Below are 27,031 nucleotides of genomic sequence, written 5' to 3'. Positions count from 1 at the left end.
CTATGTAGCGCCTCTATAGCTGAGAAAGTCAAAAATTGGCATGTCTCTGATGAACCAAGTTTATCAGACCACAGACATATCATTTTCGACATCGAGGTTAATCCTCTAAAGAGAGAACAATTCAGGAATCCGAGGAAAACCAATTGGAGTTCCTTTAGGGATCATCTGATTGCCTCACGTAATTCCTGTCACAATAATATACGAACTCCAGTTGAGCTGGATATCGCCGCTAGTGACCTGCAATGTAGGATCACAGACGCGTATAACACAAACTGTCCCGTAAACACGCGAACAGTTTGCCGTGATGTGCCCTGGTGGAATGAGACGCTTAGCAATCTCCGTCGGAAGGCAAGGCGTCTGTTCAACAGGGCCAAAATCACGTCTAACTGGGAAGACTACAGAGCTTCCCTCACCAAATACAACGCTGAGCTACGCAAAGCCAAAAGGAAATCTCGAGTTGCAGAAAGCGATGTCCAAGGACCATTGCAATGGTCTAGGGCAATTGAAAAAAGAGGATGGGAGTCTCACTGTTACCACCAGGGAAACTCTGGAAGTTCTGATGAACACGCACTTCCCTGGTTCGACAGTGACCACTGGGCAAAACATAGGTGGGCAACAGTGGAATGGGTCATTACACAATGTGCCAAATGATTCGGTTCTACTTGCACGCCGATTGTTTACGGAGGCCTCGATCAATTGGGCACTCAGCTCTTTTGAACCAATGAAATCTCCAGGTCCGGATGGTATTCTACCCATTTTCTTACAAAAAACGGACGGTGTTATAATGTCCGAGCTCATCAACCTCTTTCGAGCCAGTTTCACTTTGGGGTATATCCCAGAGTATTGGCGGAAAGTAAGGGTTGTGTTCATACCTAAGGCTGGCAAAAAAGACAAAACCATGCCTAAGGCTTTCAGACCGATAAGTCTGACTTCAACGCTTCTTAAGCTGATGGAGAAAATCACGGATAACTATATCCGCAATGAGTTTTTAAAAAACTCTCCGTTACATGTAAATCAACATGCATACCAACACGGTAAATCTACGGAAACCGCACTGCACTGCTTAGTGACGTTAATTGAGAAATCGCTCAAATATCAAGAGACGGCACTTTGTGCTTTTCTTGATATTGAAGGCGCTTTCGATAACACGTCCTTTGCGTCAATTAATACGGCTCTCTGTCAAAAGAGAATCGACCACACTACAATGAGCTGGATTCAAGCAATGCTCTCGAGCAGACAAATTACAGCATCATTGGGAGATACGTCGGTCACGATTTCGGTGATCAAAGGATGTCCACAGGGAGGAGTTCTCTCCCCCCTGCTCTGGTCACTGGTGGCCGACGCACTCCTTCACAAGCTGTCACAGCTTGTTATGAGTTATGAGGTTATGAGACCATTGCTTACGCCGACGATGTTGTACTTATCGTCAGAGGAAAGTTTGACGCAGTACTGTCAAGTCGCTTGCAAGGAGCTCTAAACACCACCATGTTATGGTGCTCACAAGAGGGACTTAATGTAAATCCCACCAAAACAGTCGTTATACCATTCACTAGGCGAAGGAAACATACCATTACTCCGCCTATACTGAATGGTGTCAGACTGGGCTTCAGTAATGAAGTCAAACACCTCGGAATAATTCTCGATAAAAAACTGAACTGGGCTGCCCACCTAGATTATGCTGTTAAGAAAGCAACTTCGGCTATCTGGGCATGCAGGTCACTGTTTGGCAAAACCTGGGGATTGAAACCTCAACTAGCCTTCTGGTCATATACTACTATTGCACGGCCTAGGATAACCTATGCTGCAGTCGTATGGTGGCCAAAGGTGAATGAGGTGACAGCCCAAGCCAAACTAAACAAAGTTCAGCGCCTGGCCTGTCTTACAGTTACCAGTGCCATGCGTACAACACCTACTGCAGCCATGGAGGCAATGCTATGCTTACTGCCTTTGCATCTTCATGTGAAGAAGGAAGCAGAGCTCGGCGCACTACGGTTGCAAAGGAGTAAAACCATACTCGAAGGTGACCAAATCGGTCATCTTCGCATACTTCGGGAATTCAATCTGACACCCTTAGTAACTTCAGTCTCTGACTGCATGGAAGCCAGGCCCAATATGGACGTTCCATATGAGGTGATTGAAACAGATCGCTCAATGTGGAATAATGGAGGGCCAGATCTTCCATCTGGAACTATCTGTTTTTTTACAGATGGTTCAAAAATGGGGGCCTGCACAGGCTCCGGAGTCTACGGACCCGGCATCAGGGAAACTATCTCATTAGGAAAGTGGCCCACCGTTTTTCAAGCAGAAGTATATGCCATATACATCTGTGCGACAATATGCTTGAAACGAAAGTACAGGCATGCGAAAATCGGTATCTTCACGGACAGCCAAGCAGCACTACTGGCTCTCAAGTCCGCCAAATGCGTGTCCAAATTAGTTTGGGAGTGCAGCACAGCATTGAGGGAACTCTCCCGCCAAAACAAAGTTTTATTACTTTGGGTGCCCGGTCACTGCGGAATCGAGGGCAATGAATTTGCTGACAACCTAGCAAGACAAGGATCAGCTCAGCAATTTATTGGTCCTGAACCGTTTCTGGGCACCTCCACATCCGCCGTGAAAGGCGAACTGATGACATGGGAAAAGCTAGAAATAGCATCCCGTTGGAATCAAACACAGGGTTGTAGACAAGCTAAACAGTTTATCTACCCAAACCCTGCAGTAGCTAAAAAAATACTCCATTTAACTCGTAGTGAACTACGCACGATCACGGAACTCCTAACAGGACACAGCTCCGCTCTTTATCATTTAAAGAATATCGGCAAGGTATCATCTGACACCTGCCGCTTTTGTAACTCTGAACCTGAAAGTTCAGCGCATCTGCTCTGCTATTGCGGAGCTCTTGCATTATCAAGGCACAACTTCTTAGGAAGTTTCCTTCTTACTCCATATCAGGTATGGAGCCTAAATCCCAAAACGGTCATTGGCTTTATAAACCATGTAGTACCGAATTGGGGCACAGGATTACAACTATTCCGCTCAACTCCATCAATGGGTATGAGCGATCCGTAAACTGTGTACAGCAATCGGGGCCTGCCACAAAAGACGATCATTAAGACTGTCGCAGTGGCCTTTTAACCCAATGCCCTTCTGGCATACAAAAAAAAAAAAAAAAAAAACCCGTTAGTTTGCATGAGGAATCGTTAAAACCAACAGGGGTCCACTGTAAGTGGGTAGTCTAGCTAGCGGGTGCATGGTTTTCAGTTCCTGATCTTACAACTGTAGTTTTAGGCAACCGTTGAACCACACGACCTTATTTTCAAGGGTTATATTATTTAAACTAATATTATTGGAGGTCTAATCTATTTTCAGAGAGCGAAATAAGGCGTTATAACCTTGGTTAATTGCAGCCTGGCTCCTGATCTAAATGCCATTATACCACAATAGATCAAAATAATGGTCGCAGTGGTCAAATCTTCCGACAAAAAAAAAATGCCATTAGTTTATCCCGGCGGGTGCGGAGTATCACTTAACCTTTATTAGCAAGAGGCGAACCAGCCGCTGGCTGAAAACCTCTCAAATATAGAATAAAAAAAACCTTTATTAGCAAAGATACTGTCAAAGTGTCAACGAATGCAAATCAGAGCCGGCGTTACAGTGCGCGAGGTCCTATACAGGTTAAACAGCGGGGCCTTTTTTTGTCTTTTAGGACAGGCTTCGATTGGTGTCACGGTTTACGGACTGCTCAAACCCATTGATGAAGTTGGGCTAGATAGTTGTAATCCTGCGCTCCAATTCGGGCCTATATGGCTAATAAAATCAATGACTTTTTGGGATTTGGGTTATATACTCGGTATGGAGTGAGAAGGAAACTTCTGAAGAAGATATCAGATATGCCTAGATAAAGCAAGAGTCCCGCAATTACCGAGCAGATGCGCTGAACTTTTAAATTCAGAGTTACAAAAGCGGCAGGTGTCGACATCTTCCAATTTACTTTAAATAATAAAGAGCGGGACTGTGTCCAGTTAGAAGTCCCCTGATTGTGCGTAGTACACTGTTTAACTGTTTAGTCTACACCCCTGTATTTGGGTCCAGCCAGATGATGCTTTCTTAACAGCATAATCTAGGTGGGCAGTTTAGTTCAGTTTTTATATAGAATTATTTCGAGGAGTTTGACTACATTTCTGAAGCCTCAGCCATACAGTTAGACATCAATATAGGGAAAGTAACAATACCGTTATATATAACGGCTATTTTTGTGTGGTTTCTATTAAGCCACCCTTGTAAACTTCATAACACGGTGCTGTTTATAGCTCCTTGCTGCACTGCGTCAAACTTTCCTTTGGCGGCGTAAGCAATAGTCTCATAACCAGCTGCGAGCGCTTGTGAAGGAATGCGTCGGCCACCAGTGACCGAAGCAAAAAGCAGAGAACTACTTGTGAACTTCCTTTCTTCGCCAAAATCGTGAGCGACGTCTCTCCCAATGACGCTATGATTTCTCTGCTCGACAACATTTCTTGGATCTAGCGCATTGTAGTGTGATCAATTTCATTTTGAAAGAGAGCCACACATGATTACACTGCAGCCGTAATTAACACGGTGAAGAGCGTGTTATCGAAAGCGCCTTCAATATCAAGGAAACCACAAAATACCGTCTCTTGATATTTGAGCGTGTTCTCGACTAACTTCACTACGCAGTGTAATGCGGTTTCTGCAGATTTACCGTGTTGGTATGCATATTGATTTCCATGCAACAGAGTTTTCTAAAACCTCATTGCGGATATAGTTATCCGAGACTTTCTCCATCAACGTGAGAAGCGTTGATGTCAGACTTATTGGTCTGAAAGACTTATGCATGATTTTCTCTTTCTTATCTGCCTTAGGTATGCCTGGGATATGTCCCAAAGTGAAACCGAGAGCATAGAAATTAGAACGTTATCCATTTTCTGTAAGAAAGTGGGTAGAATACCATCCGGATCAGGTGATTTTATTGGTACAAAAGAGCTAAGTGCACATTTAATCGAATAGTCGAATCAGCATGCAAGCAAAGTCGAGTCGTCAGGTAATTATGTAACGATACTTTCTAAAACAGCGATGCCTAATTTCGTCGATTTATTCTTAACACTTTATACTCTGCTTTTAAATAAAGAAGGAAAAAAAAGGATATGCAAATAATTCTGAGGAGCCAATTGTGTAATATACAGCAAAAGATTGTCCACTACAATTTATAACATTTTCTTCAGTCATCACCAACCGCAAGCTTTTTAACTGTATCACCTAAGGTAAGCAAAGGTTACGCATGGGACCTTTCTAGAGCTTTATATTATTTATAAAATTGCTAAACTAAGTATTGCTTTATTGAAATATTTACGTCACACTCCTGGCTCACAGCCATTGAAACACAAAGAGCGTGCTTCCGCTCATGTATTTCCCGCATCCAACTTGGGATCTCCTCGTGCACGGAGTTCTATTTCGGAACTTTCTACAGACGCCAAAGACGCGGATGGTATTTGCGTTTACTATCAAAATGTGCGAGTTTTAAAGACAAAAGTAGACGACCACGACAAAAATACAGTACGTGTAGTAATAACTGTCAGTGTGTTTTGAACGTGTGTATATTTTTAGTTTAGGTTGTATTCAAATGTCAACACAGCTTGCAAAAGAAACCTTGTGCTTAAACGTCTTTGTGAGACTTTACTCTTCTTTATCGACAGACTTCACAGCCGGCTGTAGAGTACAGGACAGTTACGGGGCTAGTGCAACAATCCTACTGACTCTATTTAGCAGCACCGCCTAGCCGAGATTTAAACACACGATGACTGACTTGTTAGACCAGCATCGTACTCCGAAGCTAACTGGGCGGTTAAGGGCGGCTCAGCTTGCAAGTTTGTATCGAATTTTCATTCGTTTAAGAGTCACGGTAATCATGGACGCAAAAAGGGAACTTGTGATAAGTCTGTTTATGAAAATTTTTCGACCGTGTGATATTTTAAAGAAACTGAAGCCAATCGGAAAAAATGAAAGATTCATTTTTTGTACCATCAAGCGATACAAGGAAACCGGTTTTTGGATAATACTCCCCAAACCTGGCCGTAAACACAATGTTAGGACATCGGAAGCCAGTAACAAAGCGAGGTAACCCAGGTAACCAATAAACATTAGTATAAGCAGTAAATCAATCGCTTATTAGTATCCCTGGCGTTATAAATTGGCATCCACAATTCCAGTTAAGGGGACATAAACCACTAAAATTTTTGAAAAATTCATTATTTTTTTATTTCAGTTTTTAATTCTGCGGTTTTTTTCCGCTTATTTTGATACTAATTTTGTAATGATCCGACCACGGGAAGTGGCCGAAAAACTATCACACACACAAACATTCCAGTGCGGCGTGGAACAACCTCGACGGAATTAAACGCCGCTCCTGAAAAACCACGATTTTCAAACTTTATGTACCTTTTTCTCAGAAACTACACAACGTATTGGAACAAACTTTTTTTTGTTTTGTTGGAAGGAGCTTGGCAAAGACTTTTATAACTTTTGAGTTTTGTAAACGAAATACAGGAGTGAAATGCTTATGTGTATGGTCGTTTTTCGACTACTTCCCGTGGTCGGATCATTACAAAATTAGTATCAAAATAAGCGAAAAAGACTGCAGAAACAAAATCTGAAATAAAAAGATAATAGAATTTTCAAAAGTTTTAGTGGTTTATGTCCCCTTAAATTCTTCTTGTCGGTAACTAGCTGCAAATAAGCATTATCAGCACTATGAGAGGGCTACCAGTAAAGTCACAGAGAACAGACCTCCAAGCGAAAGGTCCCCACTTGGATAAAACTTATGTCAAATTCGTTGGGAAACTATAGTGATGATGTCGCTGAAGGCGCATAAAATTCTACACTAAACTCACAATAGCTAGCTTCTGGCGCTAGCATAACGCTTATTGTCCATATATACTAGCGTCAGAGGAGCCAAAGGTTGTCAGTGTACAAATCAAAAGAATTATTTAGTTGGGAAACTATAGTGGTGGTGACGCTAGCATATTAGGTGATTTTAATTTGAAATTTTATCCAAGAATTCCCGAAAATTTTATTCCTGAATCTGTTCTCTGTTCTGTTCTCTGTGTTAATTCCTTGCACTAATAATTTCTGATCAATATCTCAGGAACGGAATGAAGAAAATTAGCACTACAAAAGCGATTCCAAATATACTTTATTCTTCTGAACAAACGAGACCCTATTCTCCAACCACAATTGTTATAACAAACATTTAACCATTTTGCAATCTCGAAGAAAGTTGGCGCTACGGGCGCCATCGCTCGAAAGACCTTCGAACTCATAGTTCCATCTTCCATCAACAATGACTAGTGGTACTTGCACAAGAATGTACCTCGGCCCTGCCAGCAGCCACTTCTCGCGAATAAACATTCTCGCAAAAATTCAATCGTTGTTTTTCATTCTTCGCCTGAACGCTGCCAAATTACCGGCAAGTGGTTCTCGAAGGCTCGAATCGAAATTCCGCCACGTCCAAGTTTATAGATTCGAGTCCACTCGAAAGCTATGTTCCCGCTGAACATACCACCACCGCTCGTCCGCACTATGAGATATCAGGCGGACAAAAATCAGAAAACTGACTTTCACTAATCCTTTTAATGAAATTTTCTATTGATAGTAAACACTTCAATTAAGAAAAATCCAAAATAGCAAGTCTCTATACGATGTTGTTTCTGAGATAGAGGCTGTCAAAGTTGAAAAACGATATGACATATATGCTTTTTGCCATTAAAACACGTTTGGTTTCAAATCAATTTTTGAACACTATTTTCGAAGTTAAATCTTATGTATTATACATCATTAGAAAGGCAATAAATTGAGCTTTCCGAAAAACAAATGGTTTAGACAGCTAGAGTAAAAATATTAATCATAAAAAGAATGAGAAGAAGAAAAACATGGAAAAATAAGAGAATTTTCTGCTTTGTTAGACGAGAACTTTTTTTCTCCAGATATCTCCAGGTCAATTCCACATTCTGTGTTCAGTCTCAAGTATATACTACCAAATTATGAAAGAATTACGTGCCACCATGCGCCACTCTGCGAAATATAGTATTTTGAAAATTTCTAGTCACTATGGGAGATTTCAAGACTAAATATATTTCCAGCGAATCACACACACACACACACACACACACACACACACACACACACACACACACACACACACACACACACACACACACACACACACACACACACACACACACACACACACACACACACACACACACACACACACACACACACACACACACACACACACACACACACACACACACACACACACACACACACACACACACACACACACACACACACACACACACACACACACACACACACACACACACACACACACACACACACACACACACACACACACACACACACACACACACACACACACACACACACACACACACACACACACACACACACACACACACACACACACACACACACACACACACACACACACACACACACATAAACGCGCGCGCTCAGATAACGTGATCAACGTGAAATGATGACAACAGAAGCATTTAGTGTAATCATATTTAGAAACTGGGTTAAGCAAATTTCAATATGAAATAATTCAGAGGGAGTCACCATCGAGATTTCCTACTTACGACATTATTGGAACTATGAAGAAAACATGCGCCCCTACTGCTAAGTTAATCGAAGAAACGTCTTCGAAAATTTAAAATTCCAATCCAATTGAGTGGGCTGAATTCTTAGACCTATGGCCTATTTTAAGATCTATCTTCTAGATCTGTTGAACTTATGGACCAATTTCGGTAAATCTTACAAAGTTTATATGGGACGAAAGTATTTTGCAAATGAAACATATTGTGTGACATTTGTTTGCGCCATCTCCGAGAAAACGTTGGTAGACAATTGATTACTCAAACGCATATATAGAAACTCATACGTGTATACATAAATTCATATATACATACATACATACAATCAGACATTTGTAGATCTCATCGACCTGAGTTAAACAGTGAATGACACTCGGCCCTTTGGGCTTTGCTAAAAAGTCAGGTCTTCTACCGTGCGGCAATTTTTCTTCTGTTCTGGGTTCCTTTTATGATTTTTTGATGAGTTTCAACATAAAACCAAATTTTTTTGAGTTTGGCCACTGGGAAAAAAATAATTGAGCCGAAAGGCCGATTTTGAAATTTTAAGGAATAAGGGACTTTTAACATTTTATGACCGCCATCTTGTCCAATATAAAAAACATTTATACATTTGAAGACAGGATTTGCAGTCTTAATGCAAAAAAAGATCGAAAATCGGTTGAAAATTGATCATAAAACGGCGATTTTACAAAATCATATATTAGTTTTTCGCATATGACAAAGGTAAAAAGTTAAACCCTTTTCAAAATATGTCAAATGTTTGCAAATGTACTCTAAGAACATATTTTAATCATACAAACTAGGAAAACATAAAAAATCCTAAAAAGAATTCGAAAATATTTTTGGCCGCCTGCTTGTATGGAAATCCCCCATAGTGGTCCGGTCGGTACGCCGACGGACGGACAGCTCGAACGACACCGCACAGAACCCGCCTGTTCCCGTCTGTCAATTAATTTCAAAAACTCTCGATCAAAATCTTCTTCCACCGAGCACTACCACTTCATTTAAAAAGTTTTGGCATCGGCTCAGATCAAAGAATCCTCTCTACACACATGTTCGCATATACGTGTGCTTGCATACATACCACCGATGTTCGCAGGAAATCGCGCAGCACTTGCAGCGATCTAGCAAAGCCAGTTTTTTTCCGGCACAGTCAATCAGAAAAGCTCTAGACCCCCACGCGTTGTAGGTAATTAAATCACTTTCCGATGAAATGTGACTCATCAAGGCCCGATTGTGCTGAAACTCTATTTCATTGATCGCTCGTTGAAAATCAATTTCAGAGGAGTGTGGTTAAAGTTTCCACGCGAAGCATGTGTCGTCCAGATAGCTTTTTTTTGTAAACTGAGGGTACTCCAAACACTGGGTCTTTCCATGACGCTGCATGTTTTCAGCCCCGGAGTTTAACCTCTATCATTATGCGTGGATGACTGCGGGAATTTGGCTATAACAATTTCGATTATCTCATGCGGACGTTTATAAACTAAATCGATTTCGAAATGTTTTGCCCGGATTTCAAGAGATCATCACATGTCGAGAAGCACTTAAACACCCCACGAGGTATGCTCCGTCGATTCACATAAATTGGCTGGTTATTTATGTGAGCCAAATTTCGTTTGAATGAGATTTCACAGTGGAAAAAAGACTGAACGTAAATTAAGCTGCTAATAAATAAATTCAAATTTATGGACCTCGATGTTCCACTTGGATGCGGAATTCGCAAATATCATTGCAATATACACCGGTTACGACGGTCAAATGATGTAGTCCTACCGATAAGCGGTGGCCTGGGTAGAGCAGCTTTCCGAGAAATCACCACTGAGTCGCTGCAAACCGAGCAATATTTCTTTGTCGAAGAGGTAGCACCTGCAAGGATCCGAAAAGCTGTATCGAAATGAATCATGTCTAAATATTTCGAAGCGTGTTCTCCCTTATTACGATTCGAGAAGAACGAACTAAATAATGACGCTAACTGAAAGTTGTCTCTACAGGTTTGCCAACCCAGCCGGAGTTGGAAACTTGGATTACTCAATATGTACTCGGGTCGGAATGAAAAGACAATGTCAATAAAATAGAGCAACATGGTTGAAAAAATAAAATAAAATAGTAAACACTCACCTTTCCATCAGCATCCTGCTATGCGCTATCTGATGATCTCTTGAAGTTCAATAGCGCAAATGTTCTATCGGAGCTTCTCGATCAAACTCGTTAGCAATCCTATTAACTTTATGCCTATTCGGACAACGCACAATCACTGCTTCGTATCGCTTTTTCCTAACAAAGGCCCTATCATCACTCACGTGCAGCGCAAACCGCTTTTTGTAAACCACCGACAAACGACCGGAGTAAAGGTTTTCGCAGCACAGTCCTGCTAACGTGGTTTCCTATCACATAAACCAATCACCGCACATCATTTTCGGACCCCTCGCTTTTCTTTCGAACTGAAAAATTGAACACTCGGAAACTACTTGGAGCGCAAACTTCGGGTCAATTATCATCAATCAACAGCTCTGTTCCGGCTCGTTAGGTTTGCACCGACCGAGACATCGAAACCCAAAACACGAATCACTATCAGCTGGTCACACTTCGCGAAGCTTGAAAATTCAATTTTCGCACTCTCTCTTTCTCTCTCTGCCCCAGACAGGCCACGCTAGAATGCCAATAAATTTTTATTGCAAAATAAAGAACTGCTGCAGGCCGTCTGTTCGACAGCACAGAACGTATAAACTAAAATTGCAAGTCGCAGCTTCGTCTACGAGTCGAAAACCGAACACCACTCAACATATATTCCTAGCACTATCCTCGGGAGGGCTTCGTACCGAACATTCCACGGCAACCAGCTGGTCTGGACAACCGGATCTGGAAAAGGAAATGGCACAGAAAAAAACAATGAAAGAAAAATTAGTCGAATGATTATCATCGACATTATTATGTACATATATTTTATTTTGTGCAAACAATTAGAGCATTGGCAAACCTGCAAGATTAAAAATTAAATTAAACTAATAAAGACTGCATGCAATACTTTAAGTAAGAAATTCGAATTTGAATAAGTTGAATTTGAATAATTTGAAGACAATATAAAATCGTTCACAGTGAAGAACACTGCCAAACGCAAAATGAGTTTACGAAGGCGTTAAGCGTGAGAGAAATCTTAAGTGAACAGTAGAGTAACTCTGTTAGAGAATGGCCAACCCAGCTAGCATTTTCATATGTATAAAAAAGGTAAAAATCAGCATTACGTGCAGATATACATGCTAAATAAATCGTATTTCATGCGCAAAATTGGCATATCCGTACTATTTTGGAGGCGATATACGTGATTAAGAATAATTTTGAGCGTTACGACTATATAAGTATTTATATACGATAATATCCGATCTACGATTTTGTGCTGAAAATCGTATGTATGTCAGTCATTATCATTATATACGACAGAAAATCAACTTGATCCCACTTTATCCAGCTTCAGTTACGATTTCGAGTTTGTTAGGAGATATTCACGATAGTTTTCGTACATTGATATACAAGTTGGTGCTAGCTGGGAAGTAACTCAGCAACTCGCGTCATTAAACCAACGACACTCATTGATGATGGAAATTCCAGCAAAACTGGAGTGTCGATCTTTTAATGACGACAAGCAGGGAAGCCAACCTATTTTAGACCCCATCAGCAGCTGTCATAATTTGGACACTTCCATTTGATTTTACTGTAAGTGTCCACATTATGTACAGCTGCTGATGGGGTCCAAAATACGTTGGTTACCCTACTCGCGAGCTACTAAGTTACGGGCCATTCTCTAATTGAGTTTTCTAGTGTAGTGTGCAGTTCAGGATTTTGTCTTCTTGTCAATCTTCTCTCTGTTTCTCTCGCTCTCTCTCGATTACAGAGTCCAAAAGATGGAACTCCAACGAATAAAACCTAATACCTAAGCAGCGTATGCCTAAATATATTCTCCTACCTAAAATCAAGGGCAAATTCTACTACTACTTGATTAACATAAACGCAGCGTCGAACAACAATCCCGTTGACGTGACGGAAGAGTTCTATAAGACCTGGAGAGGGCTCTAGACATGATATTGAGGTCATCATCTGGAGAACAAAGGTCGGTGTTGCAGTAGCAACTGGACGGATAGAGAAGAATCGTTTCCGGTTTCGTAACCCGATATATATTTCGTGTTGATGAAAGAGGGGGGGGGGGTATAAAATCCCTTGTGGGTGAAAAACAATATAACATTAGTTACACTAACGATTTAGAAATGTAGGTACAATATATGATAATCAAATATTCGTATAGTTAAGTGCATGTTAACTACTCACGTTTAGTCTTCTTCTATCTTAATGTCCATATTATTTCCGTATTGTAGGTTTAAGAACTGTAATTGCACGTGTTAGCTTAGGTTAGGTTACAATATCATCTTGTTATAATTTTACCTTTTGCATGTAAGTTGTATTAATTAGCATATAATAATCAATTTAGAATAAGCAGCAAAACACTTTTAGCGTAAGTTTTAATATTAAATAATTAGAATAATCAATTTTAGTAGTTATGGAGTGATAATCCATTTCCAATCACTTTTTCGGCTCGACGAGCTCACTGCACGTTTACAATCGCACTCGGACGACTTGCTTTTTGTTCTCCTACTTACGATCTGTCACCAGTCAAACGAACACAGTTGGCAATTCGTAACAGGGTTGCGCGGTCTTCAACAACGTACATGAACGCAAGGTGCGTCGCATCCCGTAGGGTTGTGACAGTCGGTTGGAAGGAATTCTTTCGACCCGTTAGTTGCTAGAGAAAGCCTCTATTTTGTCATACTCGCTAATGTTCTGAGCTCAATTAACTGTGCCACAACCTGAGGTTTGGTTTTCTGTTGCACTTATTTTTTGAACGTTCAGAACATTCGAAAGTACTCTTGGAAGCTGGAAACACTCAAATGAAGATGACTCCTCTCAGATCAACCATGTTCTAACTGATGGCCGGCGCTTTTCGGCGACGTGCGGTCTTTGCGTGGACCAAACAATGACTTGGATCTCTCTCTCTCGTAATTTGTAAAATTCATGCACGATTGTCCAACGTACTTTAAACAAAACCAACGAGGAAGATACAGCTGAACATTCAGTGGTTAACAATGGAGGGAGTTGTTGCAGAGTACTCATGAAAAGTTGTAAAGATTGGAGAGAACCTGAATAAGCACTAGAACCACATACACGATATCACGAGCAACATTTGAAAAGGTCCATTGTGCAAATGAGATTTTCTCTTTGTGTCTCCTCTCTAACGCTTCTCACGGTGGCATAAACGCATTTCAACCCAATTTTTCTTACAGATTAGCTAGTCAATATCGCCAGCAAACTTTTCATGTAAAACAGATGCAATCAAGTGCAAGAGACTCTGATTTGCACATTGGACCGTTTGACATATGATCAGTACAACGAGATGATACGTGAAGTATTGGGCAATGGGCACTTCTGCTGTAGCCACGTCCATCCAGTAAGTGGTTTAATTCATAGTCTAACCTGAGAGACAGTCGCGAAGACGACCTTCTTTTTCTCAAGCTTTGGTTGTTCTTCTTCTTCTTATTAAGTTTGCTTTCATTTTCGGGCAAATAAATCAAACTTGTGCGTGAACTCCTCATTTGACGTGTAAAGTGTGCGTTTTATAAAGACATATTTGGGTGCTGATTGGCGCACGGTTAGTTCAGTTTTTACAAAAACATCAATTTACAATTCACAAAAACAACGCTCATTCAACTTTAAATGTGTATTTTTCAAATAAACACCAGAAAAAAACTTATGTGTATTATCAATACTTTTCCAATTTTGACCAACAATAACGACTGGCTGCATTCGACAGATCGTACTGGCTGCATTTGACGTTAGATTTTTTCCTCTTGAAGGAAGAAGAAGCAAAGAAGAAGTAAAGCAAAATCTGTATCCATGCATCCTACTGTGCCACGCGCGCTCATGAGCTGCTGACTTCATGAGCGAACTGTGCAAAAAGACGTTACGAGAATGTGAGCGCGTGAGTGTGTAGATAGTAGAATGTATGCACAGAACAGCAGCGCTTATTTATCATACGCGCTTGGAGTTTGGATACGTGTGTGGAGTAAGCATCGAATGTTTCTCACACTCACTCGCGTAAGAGTGGACATCGCTTGTTTCTCGCTGGATTTGCAACAATTGCTTTCAACTGCACCAGTAGACATGCCTTGCTAACTAACTAATTAACTCGTGCTGACACTTGAAGAAGAGTAAGTCAATGATAGGCAAATTAGTCGGAACATTAGCCAACTGGTACAAGTCAGGAAGTATCACGAGGAAGACTGTTGAATGTCATCACTCTTCGAGTAACGCAGAACAGCTGCAATAGAACGGTTATTAGCCAGCCGGTTGTAGATTTGTTGCGTGCTGCTCTGAACTTCTCCCGAGTACCGTTCACAGTGCATCTGTGACTGTGTGATGCGTATGTTGAATGATAGAATTGAGAGATTCAAAATAAAACTAAGTATAAGAGCAAATAATATAAGGGTGCGCCAGTAGTTTAGTGAGTAAAACATTCGGGTATCAACCGAAAGAGCGCCACCTGCCATTGAACGACCCAATATATTTTTGGGCTATGTACCGAAATTTTCCAGTCCGCTTCCTTTGTTTTTATCGCTAATCACATTATAATGTTTGGCACCCATACCAATCAAGAGTTTATAAACATCGTTTACGTACTTTCCGCGACCATTCGCACTTTAAAGGCTCAGACACAATGCATACGGATTTTACTACGTTGCGGCAATCTGACAGTTTTTCCATGGGTTTTCTGTCAAATATCCGCAACGTAGTAAAATCCGTATGCATTGTGTCTGGGCCTTAACTCTAATCCAGATGAATCATATTCAACTCAGTTGAGATTTGCCTTACTAGACCAGTGTCGTGTCTCGAGGCTAACTGGTAGGTAATTATCGATTTATTTTTGACTACAAACGTTCGTTTAGAATGATTACCAGCTTGATTTGAAGCTCGCTTGTTAATCAGCTTTAAGAATTCTTCTTAATTTCATTGAATTCAGGCTCCGTCAATAAATGAGTAACGCGTGCCTTGCTTTTAGATGGGCAAAAGTTATATTTTGGCTCCTTTTTTCTTGGTTTATAACCCGTAAAGCAAAGCAAAGCCTAGGTGCTACATTCCGTTATCGAAACTTGACCTTCTGTTTTTTATATGACAGACTTCGCATCCAGCTGTTAGAGTGCAGGACAATTGCAGTGCCAGTTGCTACGATCCTATTGACTCCAACAGCCTCTCCCAGTCGAGATTCGAACATACGACGACTGGCTTATTGGGCCTGCGTCATACCTCGAAGCCAAATGGGAGGCTTCGGGTTTATAACCCGTATCTAAGTCCAATTCGGAATCAGCTTTCCACTAATTGCAAACAACTAAACTGTAATTATCTGATCTGGTATACAACATATTTAGCATCATTAGGCAGATTCCGTTACCTATTAATATTGAGAGCCAACCAAAAGTCAGCCAAGATTAATCTTTCTTTTAACTGTTCCAAAACACTAATTTGCCAAATAATAAACACCACCCGACAGGCTCGCGGCGCATAAGCCCGATTCTCCAAGAACCCATTCATTATCGTTTTACCAAGATAAGATAATGCTAGATTCGTTCGTTTCTTCATTCCTGTTTCTCGACCCACTCAAACCTGCTTTTCGGACGATCGCACCTGTGCGCGCTGGCTGTGGCCGTGGTGTGGGTCTGCTTCGCAAAGCTACTTTCTATTCACGCGTTTCTCATGCATAGAAAACACCTATTAGCATTCTCGGCGATCCGTCTGTTTATGTTCCCGGGCTCCGTGCAAAGTGCCGAGGTCAAAACACAGCTGGCGATCCTGACAATTGATGCCTATTGAAGGCAAATTTCTCTTATGCCGAGCTATCGCCGATCGCAACCGGCAGAAAGCACTGCACCTATTGAGGACCACTCAATCCATATAATAAATTCACAATTTATTGAAATGGTGTCCACCTTTTTGCGTTCTTTTTTTGCCTCCTTTTGTGGTAAACCTGTACATACAGGAACTGCTACGGCTAGTCGGCTAAAGTCGCGGAATCCTTTAGTGCACCGTTGCTGCATTGACCTTTTCCGCTACGCGGCACACAAACGTTACGCTGCCATTACCCAGCGCAACACGAGCTCAATTCTATGGTCCATAGGATGATAACCAAATCGGATTTTCAATAGCAGCCAGTATCAACCGACCGCTTACTGATTGCCTCGAGCGCACTGGTACCTTCCGAAAACGGGGTGGCATTTCCTGTTGCGAAATGCAACGGACCAACAAGCGTATCACGAATTGGTTGCAAGGAACATTTCTGAATCTGACGTCATGTATTGTGTTCAGGGTTTTCCCTTTTCACCGATGTAAAAAACTGTAGAAGAGGCCAAAGAACTGGCTGAAGTGGGTGGCGTTTAAAACCCGATTACTTCTGTAAGTACCCCCGCTGGCGAAGTAAGCTAGCAGAAAAAACATGGAAGCTTGATGTATTTTTTTTTCGTGGCAAGACACCCAAACGGGGAACACGATTTACGAACATTACATAGGTACGAAAATTGCTCCCTTTCAAGAGAAATCAATTCCCCCTTTAGACTATGGTTATTGTTTGTAGTCGCAACACACTTAACCTATCGAGAAGAATATAAATCATAGAATCTGTAAAAAACTAGACTGTGTTGATAAATGGCTTCGGTAATTATTGGTTGTGTTCGGCACAAGACCTCGAGTTGCTGAGGAGATTTTTTCCGGATTGTACCTAAACCTGTTCAACACCAGTCAGTGGTGGCGACAGTCAGCGATTTCTCGACCAGAACCAGACCAGTTCGAGCATCAATTTGAATTAACACCATCATGGCGGAAAAGATGGTCTATTCCGGACTTAAAACGGACCAGCGGTCTAAAGTTTCATTTGTAAACTGCTGACAGCACGTAGGGATTCCCGCTCCTGCTGTTTTCCTACTACGCTCAGGCTTGCATCGAGGCAAAATCGATGAAGAAAATGGTTTGCCTACGCTCAACTGCCAGTTAAGGATATTGATGGGACCGTTCGCTAAATCTTCAAAACTAGCACGCTGAAAAACCGCAAGCGGATTCGGTTTCGCCTTTGCAGTCCCCGGTTCTTAACCTGCACCGTCAGCTTTCGAGACGATACCACACCGGTGTCAGACCGGGGCGAAAGTATTGACGTAGAAAATTCTCGCACGAAAATCGGTATGACGTGAGGTAGGTATGAAGGATGGGAAGCCCGGGTCGGCTCGGTACGTGTGGTAATAAAATTAACGAAAGAAACGAGGAAAAATTGGATTAAATTGCCGGGTGGCTGACTGTTCTCTCTCATTTGCCTCATCTACGGCCTCTCAAGAATATATGTTCTTTTATTTTCTAGCTGTGAGTCGGCTTTGTGCCGTACACAACAACCGATACCTGTGGCGACTCCGGCCATGAACGTGTTTATACAGTCAACGTGATGACGGCTCGGAAGGGAAGAAGGTAACAGATGGCACTTGGTGCTAGGCTTGCTAAGCAGACGGTAACCGCTGACGGGAAGAAATATGACAGTAATATATTACGGTTGAGGTTCTAGCCGAAGGAATTTGCAATCGGAACGATGAGCATGAGCGGTTGTTGTCTTCATACTGCTGCCGTGGATCCTGATTACCGCCGGCTCCTCTGCGGAGACCATAAACACCGTGAAACCTTCGTTGTGCGATGATTTGATAAACGTTAGCATTGACTGTGGGCCCGTGATGCGGTGGCTTACGATGATTGATTCGACAAAGGTATATTATAAAGAAGGAGGTGTATTAAGAAGCTTAAAATTGAAATTTTCGATTTAAATCTGCCGAAGTTTTCAATTTCCACAGCTTTTACTCTTTGTTATTGTAGGAAACAATCAAGTCAAATCTAAATTAAATAATTTGGATATATTACCTACTTACTATATGTGAAAAGTATCACTTTGGTAATCAATTAATAATCGTGAACAAGATAGAGTTGTCAACAGAAACAGGATAACGACTGCGGATGATGGACAAGCATTGAATCCATTAACTTTGGACGAAGTTAAAAAAAGCTAGACTAAAAATATGGACTTAGGAAGAACTACCCACGAACTCGCTAGAAGGTCTCATACACCCTATTTACAAAAAGGGCCATCAACATCAACGGGGCATTACTCTCTTTAATTCTGCATACAAAATTCTCTCCCGCATTCTGTTTGATAGACGCAAGGCTGTTGCTAGAATCCTTTGCAGACGAATACCAGTGCGGTTTTTGAGAGGGACGCTCCACGACGGACCAAATGTTGCATCTTGCGACAAATTCAGTTAAACGAAATTAGTTGTTGCGAATTAAGCTTGAACATGGTTTTCCAACAAAACTGATTAAACTGATACGTGCTCCCCTTAATGGTTCAAAATCAAGCATCAGAATAACGGGTGAGACACCGGAGAACCGTAGAGCTGTTGAAGAGGCATATACGCCTTAAGGGGGGAGCTGCGAGAATAAGGTTTACAATAAATTCTACCAAAATAAAGTATATGGTGGCTGGTAGAGCGTGCGGTAGCATTTTGAGTGCTGGAACTGGGTTAATGATAAATGAAAATTCTTTTAAAGAAGTCAACGAGTTTGTTTGCTTTGGTACGTTAGACGTTAACGATGAGAGCCGTGAAGTAAAAAGGTGGATAGCGGCCGCACCAAGGGACCGAGGCCCCGTAGTCTACAGCTCTGTACGAAACACGCGCTCCATAAGATGCTACTTCGACGGTACTCTACGGCCTCGGAGTGTGGACGTTGAAAGACACCGCACATAGCACAGTGGTCCAAAAGAGCGGGCGAAAAGTGAAACTTTTTTCCTAACGTGTTTTGCTTTCAATTTGGTAACTATCGTCTTCAGAACTTCTGTTCGTATAAATACCGCCCATATTGTATACGTGTCAAAAGTTAATCATGTTTTTATACTTCATTCAACAATGATCGTACCGAATCATTTAATTCATCCATGGTCGTACCGAACCATATAGTTCATTTAAGGAGAAATCAGTCGTCATTGATTTTGCACATTTCAAAGGCAGTTCATTGTTTGAAACCAAAATTCTGTTCACGTAAATAAATTCGCATTGTTCAGATTGGCAAGAAGAATGCAGTGAATTCCTTTTTAAATAAAAAACCCTATTTTGTGCCTAAAAACTGCTTCCGAAATTGGGCTTTCCGACGAAAAGTTAATGACTGCTCATTTCCCGTTAACAATAATCGTACCGAATCATTTTATTTATAAATTGCTATGCCAAACCGTATCCCTCATTCAATAATGATCGTACCGAATCATTTATTTATGTATGGTCATACCGAACCATATACAGTTATACCTCGATATAAAGCAACCTCGATTCAAAGCAACTTCGATATAACATAACTCGTTATAAGGCAATTTTAGCCTTGATGTAACGAAATTTTTTTAAATCAATAAAACAAACTAAATTAACTTTCATTGTGGTGTGATCTCGCATTGCTACTGTGTGAAAACCATTTTAATTTTTAAAATTTTGTGAGTTATGATACAATTCCGTTATTTAGATTTTCCAATTTCAATTATTTTCAATTTCAATGATCTTCACACACTTTTCGCTTCTTCGTATTTTTTAATGAATCTTTTAAACTACAAGACCAATCATCATAAAATTTGACAGTCAACAATTTGAAAGGCTCCTCTTTCATTTGCAATCAATTTCGTTCGAATAGGAATAAATTTCGTTTTGGCTTCTTCGAAATAACGTAACGAAAATAAAAATAAAGTTGCTTTATATCGAGGTATTACTGTACTTCATGCAACAATGATCGTGCCGAACCATTTACTTCATTTTAAAAGGTATTGCCCTTAATAAACTTACTCCACGGAACCACAACCAGAACCAAATATTAAGTTATTCAGCTAGTGGGTATCAGCAAGGAAACTTTCTTTTAATTAAAGATTAAAACTCGTAAAATCACTTAGCGACTCCGTACGTCAGCACGCCTCAAATACGAATGGCTCGATCTATAATTCGGCATTGATCATTATTCAGAGAGTACTTATTTTAAGTACAAAGTAGCTTTGAAAGTGTAATCAGAATTGCACAAATTGCCGTATATAACACATCTATGGTCGTACCGTACCATATAACTCATTTAATAATAATCGTAATGAAACATTTTATTTATAAATGGCTGTACCGATTTGGCAGTAGAATATGATCGGTTAGACATTCAGCGCGATTGAACGAATCTCCATTTTGATTATTTAGAATCGAACATGTTAAAACATGTCATAAATGATCGAGAGGCATAATATAAAATATGCAAAGATGTCTGTAATTTATTCTTAATATTTATTCGAAATATTTTCATCTTTGCAATGAGAAATAGTTTCCAAAATCGGTTAAAATTGTTAATCCATCAAAAGTACGTTAATGCACTAAAGCAGATACCCAGCTAGCATTTTCATATGTATAAAAAAAGGTACAAATCAGCATTACGTACCGATATACATGCTAAATAAATCGTATTTCATACGCAATATTAGCATATCCGTACTATTTTGGAGGCGATATACGTGATTACGAATAATTTTGAGCGTTACGACTATATAAGTATTTATATACGATAATATCCGATTAAGCGCGAGTCGCTCCGTACTACTCTACGGTTTTGTGCTGAAAATCGTATGTATGTCAGTCATTATTATTATATATGACAGAAAATCAACTTGATCCCACTTTATCCAGCTTTAGTTACGATTTCGAGTTTGTTAGGAGATATTTACGATAGTTTTCGTACATTGATATACGAGTTGGTGCTAGCTGGGTAGGGTAAGTTGCTTTGAATCGATATTGCTTTATATCGAGGTATTACTGTATATGGTTCGGTATGACTATACATAAATAAATGATTCGGTACGATCATTATTGAATGAAGTATACGGTTTGGTATAGCAATTTATTTTTATTTATTTATTTTATTTACTGGCAGGGTAAGTTAACCAATGATAAATCCTCAACCTATAATAGACCCCCCGATAAAATTGCAATGTTTATTAGCTGATACTTCTTATTTCCGGGGATATATGACGTGAAACATAGCGTACTAAACATACCACACATTTAGTTTGTAAAATTTTAGCTACATTTCTTTATTAATGCCTTAAAGTCGACATTTTCAACAAGTGAGGGTCCATTATACGGCTTGTTGTCTGTACCCACTCCATTCAAAATACACTAGAATTCTTATAATGAACCTGGTAGTTTTTCATAAAAGGAAAATGGACATTCCAATGTTTTGAAACATATGTAAAAGATAGAGATTTGCATCTTAAATTGATATTTTTTTGGGTTTTTTTATGGGAGCCTGGACCACTGCGACCATTAGTTAGATCTATTGTGGTATACTCCGAGTTGCTGTTTGCATAATCAGTTCGTTCCATCACTATGAGTCAGCGTGTTGGTCGCCCTATGAATTTGCATTTCCCCCCAAGAAGGTAAGACTTCCTTAATGAATTTCAGTACCTTTTTTGTTTCAGCAGACCATATCTCGCTAGGCGTTAGAACGCCCTCTACGAGAATACGCAGTCTTCGTTGAATTAGAGCGCTGCATTGACACTGTCCGAGCAGATATCACCTTAAAAATATAGGTAAGCTGACAGATGACATATGTCGATTCTGTAATTTTGAGATCGAGACCTCAGAACATATATTGTGTCAATTTTTTTGGGTTATTCGAAAGTTATTAATATTATAAGTGGGTGTTTAGCGTTACCAATTCAAAATAATACAGTCAACTTTCGCTAATTGCACTAAGCTCTTAGCCCGTTTAGTGAAAGACTTTCGTTAATTGGGCTGAGATGTCAAAACCGAGAGATATATCGATTGTTTTTGTCGAAATCGGCGCAGAAAGGTTTATACAACTATACACTTATGTTAAATACAGAATCAAAGTGAAACCTAATCTTTTCATTGTTGAAATTTAGTTCTAGATTGTTTAACAAGTAAATAGCTGAATTTCATGCTACAATGTTAATATATACTGGCATTTTTAACTGTTTCACCGTGATGCTAAAAATAGGAGGGTCAAGTTCAAAAGGGATCGGAAAACGATATGATGCAATTGTTTTCCATTCAATTAATTTTAATATTTTCTATATAAATTATTCTCCACACTTGAATGAACTATATTCAAGAGCCCCTCGGAAGAAAAAATACGTTGTCAGAAATGACGTTTGACTTCGTTTTAGATGGGCTATAGCCCAATTAACGGGAGCCCGATTAAAACGTAGCCCAGTTAAAGATAGCCCAACGAACGAAAGTTGACTGTACATAGAAAGGCCTACTGATGGTTGATTTACCCGAATAATACCCGAATAATCATACTAACTTACTCTTTGGTTAAAGAATATGATAATTTGTTTAGGAGGTCGTCCGTCTACCAATTTCCACTGAACATCTGAAAAAATGTGTTCGACTATTTAAAATATTTATAACTTAATTCCCGTAAGTTCTACATCTTTGGTGTCTTCTGTCACTTTACGTCACTTTATAGGATCAATAACTTTTCTGAAGACACAAAATTTCTAAAGTCATTATTTAAAAAGTTCGACTTCAACGCCATCTATAGGAATAAATATACCACTACTTAAAATTTACAAAAAGGTGCGAAATTTTATAACAAACAATATTGTTGAAGACAACAAAGCTCTACGAAGCATATCAGAGAAGTTATGAGGTTTTGTCCGAGCACCGGGTCAATCTGCCCCACTGTGCGCCGGCTTGGTAGCTCTCGTCGGGGTTTTGAGAGTCAAATCGGCGAAAAATCATTGATTAATTATATTTAACCTATTTTGTACCCATTTTTATTAATTTTTCCATAAAAAATAGTGTCTCGATTTTGGTACGGTTTCGATTTTGGCAACATAGGTACCACGTATTTGTTGCCAAATTCGAAATCTTACTATACTTCAATCAACAACGATCATCCCGAATCATTTAATTCATCTATGGTCGTACCGAACCATATACAGTGGGATTTCGAATTTGGCAACAAATATATTCGTTTTTGGCAACACAAAATATTTTACTTCCAAAAATATGCTTAAATATCAATCAGTCTCCGCATACATTGTCGCGCATTGTCTTAAGTGTGTTCATGAAAAAAAGTTTGCGGGTATAGAATGTTTCGAACAATAATATTTTTATTGCCGTAGGACTACGTCTTACCGCAGGTCACCAAAAACTTACTTGCACCGCACGGATAGCCCTTGGCGGATTTTGTAAACATAAAAAGGATGCAATCGTTGATCAATAACATTTAGTCAATTTCTAACAAACTTACATTCAATTTTTTCATATCAAAAAAGGGTCTCAATTTTGTCACGGTTTCGATTTTAATTCATCTATGGTCGTACCGAACCATATAGTTCATTTAATAATAATCGTACCGAATCATTTTACTTATAAATGATCGTACCGAACACTTTAAATAATGTATCATCGTACAAAACCATATTCTTCATTCAACAATAATCGTGCCGACTCATATACTTCATCCAACGTTGATGGTAATGAACCTAATTACTTATCAATGGTCATACCGACTCGTTTAGTTCATCTATGATCGTACCGAACCGTATACAGAAATTCCCCGAATAAGGCGAATGGTAGTGCTGTACGCCCATCGCGATATCTCAGCTGTCCATTAACCAATAAAGTTGATTAGTGGTAGTTGACTAGGTTATACTACATGCTAACAATGTGCCAAAAATCAACTTTATTGATTAATGGATAACTAAAAATTCGCCGTGGGCGTACACCACCACCACCGCTTTATTCGGGAACTGCTGTATTCAATTCACAATGAACGTACCAAAATATTTCACTCAAATTTGGTTGTAACGAAGTATTTTTTATCACACAACGAGTTTAGCGTATGATTATTTGGACAAAATACTTGAAGCTTACTCGTTTAAGTTCAAGTTCTCATCTTTTCTGGAATAATAAATCTTAGCGCAGAAAGAAAAAGTACTCCAAAAAACTCCCACCCACTGGCGACGAAACAGTGAAACAATTAACTTTTTTTCTTTTGTTGTTTTGTTTTATCACCAAATTACCGTAAAAAAACACTTGTTCACTAATGCATTTCTCTAACGCATACAATGAAACACTTGAAGAATAAAATCCTTGCATTCTCTGTAAGAGAAGAAAGTGTCCTATCATGATCGTCACAAAAGACGATCATTAAGACTGTCGCAGTGGCCTTTTAACCCAATGCCTTTCTGGCATGCAAAAAAAAATCATGGTCGCCATTGTACAAAGCCCAAATTACCGCCACAAAGAATCGCCGGGAACTGGCGGAAAATCTTGCTTGTTAACCAACTGCAGACGCCCGACTGTAGACAACAGTCAGGTCGTTGAACGCGGTTGGAATCTAAACGATACCAATGTGATTGCCTGTTTATACCATTTGTCGCGACAGTAGCACAACTTAACCATGCCGAGATGGTGTATTGCGCGAGACATGTTCTGATTCTGGGATAAGCGATATTCTGTATCCGGGGTATTCAACCCCCACATCTATGACCGTTCCTTACAAGTCGATGACATGGAATGTTCAAGGGACTCCCCAAGAAAATTTACTGTGACTTTGCACTCGATAGAGATAGAAATGTCATTGCTTGAGTAAATTTGTTTTTTTTTACATTTTCTATAATTTTGCTGAAGAAATTATGTTAAGAACTTAACAAGTTAAAAACTAACAGGAGTATCAGAGAGAAGTATCACTCACACTCCCTCACGCAAAGAAACTAGCGAGAGTAGCTGTGAAAGGATGAACGTCAAGCCGGTCGTCATCCCTGGATGGGTGCACGTCTCAACACATACCGCCATTCACAATGAGCATTGCACTCAATTAGCTTGCCGCAAACACGTTTTCATCAGACTGAATCACAAAATGTGTTAAGAAGACTTTCACAAAGGTGCAACAGCTGTATAACTTCTAGCTACTATCACATTCGCGCAAAAATTAGGCATATTTAAAATATTTTAAGATTCCTATTCATGAAGACGATTTCGATTTTCCAGATGAGTGCCATATGTATCGTGCAGCTGACATTCTCTTGTGAACCAACCTTAAAATCTTGCTGTCATCACCGACGCCACCGCAAATGTCAGCAGCTTCAAGCAATTGCATCCATGAAAGCACTGTGCGCAATACTCAGGGGATATTTTTCGCTACACTGATTTTAGCTTCCAGCATCGAAAGTAATTTGTAGGACACTCCCTGATCTCGCGTCCTACAGCAAGCGTACACCAATCAAAAGTTTGTACTCTTGTAAAAATAAACAACATAAGAAAAAAATTCATCTCGTTATGGCGAACGCAATCAATTGACAGAAGATCGCATTTCCCGGCGTTCACTGCCCCCGTGGCTAGCTGGTTTGCTTTCAACGAACGGAGGCAGCGACTGGCTCAGGGTTCGAGATTAATATCGCTGTTTACTTCGCCCTGCGAAAGGAGTCGTATACACGTATGAAAAACACAAAAAAAAAAACAATTTCGATAACGATCTCATTACGTCTTCCAAACAACCACCGTCTGTTGTCTTACGGGATCATGAAGAAAGTGAAGACGTGCTGCTGACCGTTCCTTTTACAAACAACATTCATTACTGTCACGGCAAGGATGACGCCGCACACGCAGCTCCTGAACCGAAGTCGAAGTCTTACGCGCGCGCGCATCCCCGCAGTCACGCAACTAAGCACAGTTTCAATCTTTCTGCAGATGTGGATGAGAACGATGATGGTGATGATGATTCATTTCTTCGCTCCAGCGCAAACGAGCAGGTATTTTTTTATCTTCACTCTGAGTTGTTATGTTTTTTTTCTTTAACAGACACTAATTATCACAACAATTTATCCTGACGACCGGATCTCCATTAACAGAAGATTGTCATGCAAAATACCTATACGGGACCGGCCGAACGGATGATACCTTTAACTCGTTGGATTGTTAGTAAGAACGTAAATCTTCTGGGGACTTGTGGACGTTCTAGGCCAACAATCAGTTCATTAGACCAGTTGCGTCGCATTCCTAACTCACGGGGAAACCTGTTGGATGACGTTGCTATACCATGCATCACCTTCAGGAGAGGTTTGTTTCCCCTAAGCTAGTTCTAATAATCGTATCTTTTTTACAGCTGACGAATAAATAAAGATTTAAGACTCCATAATGATAATAAGCAGTTCGACGTGCATAATTTAT

At 40.1% G+C, this 27,031-nt stretch overlaps 2 protein-coding genes across 2 annotated transcripts in view; both read right to left on the bottom strand.

The window, feature by feature from the left end:
- Nucleotides 1-27,031, bottom strand: part of LOC128733202 (cadherin-99C) — a 425,982-nt gene that overhangs the window by 323,981 nt on the left and 74,970 nt on the right. Inside the window, exon 2 of the mRNA XM_053826915.1 lies at nucleotides 10,812-11,552. The gene's annotated coding sequence lies outside the window, so the exon portion shown is untranslated. The remainder of the gene's footprint in view (nucleotides 1-10,811; nucleotides 11,553-27,031) is intronic.
- The window catches only part of LOC128745592 (serine-aspartate repeat-containing protein C-like), a 179,127-nt gene that overhangs the window by 91,427 nt on the left and 60,669 nt on the right, over nucleotides 1-27,031 (bottom strand). The window lies entirely within an intron of this gene.

This window comes from Sabethes cyaneus, chromosome 1 (genome assembly GCF_943734655.1).
Source record: "Sabethes cyaneus chromosome 1, idSabCyanKW18_F2, whole genome shotgun sequence".
NCBI classification, from domain to species: Eukaryota; Metazoa; Arthropoda; class Insecta; order Diptera; family Culicidae; genus Sabethes; species Sabethes cyaneus.
Note: the sequence above shows the minus strand (reverse complement) of the source record. Positions and strands in the feature narration are given on the sequence as shown.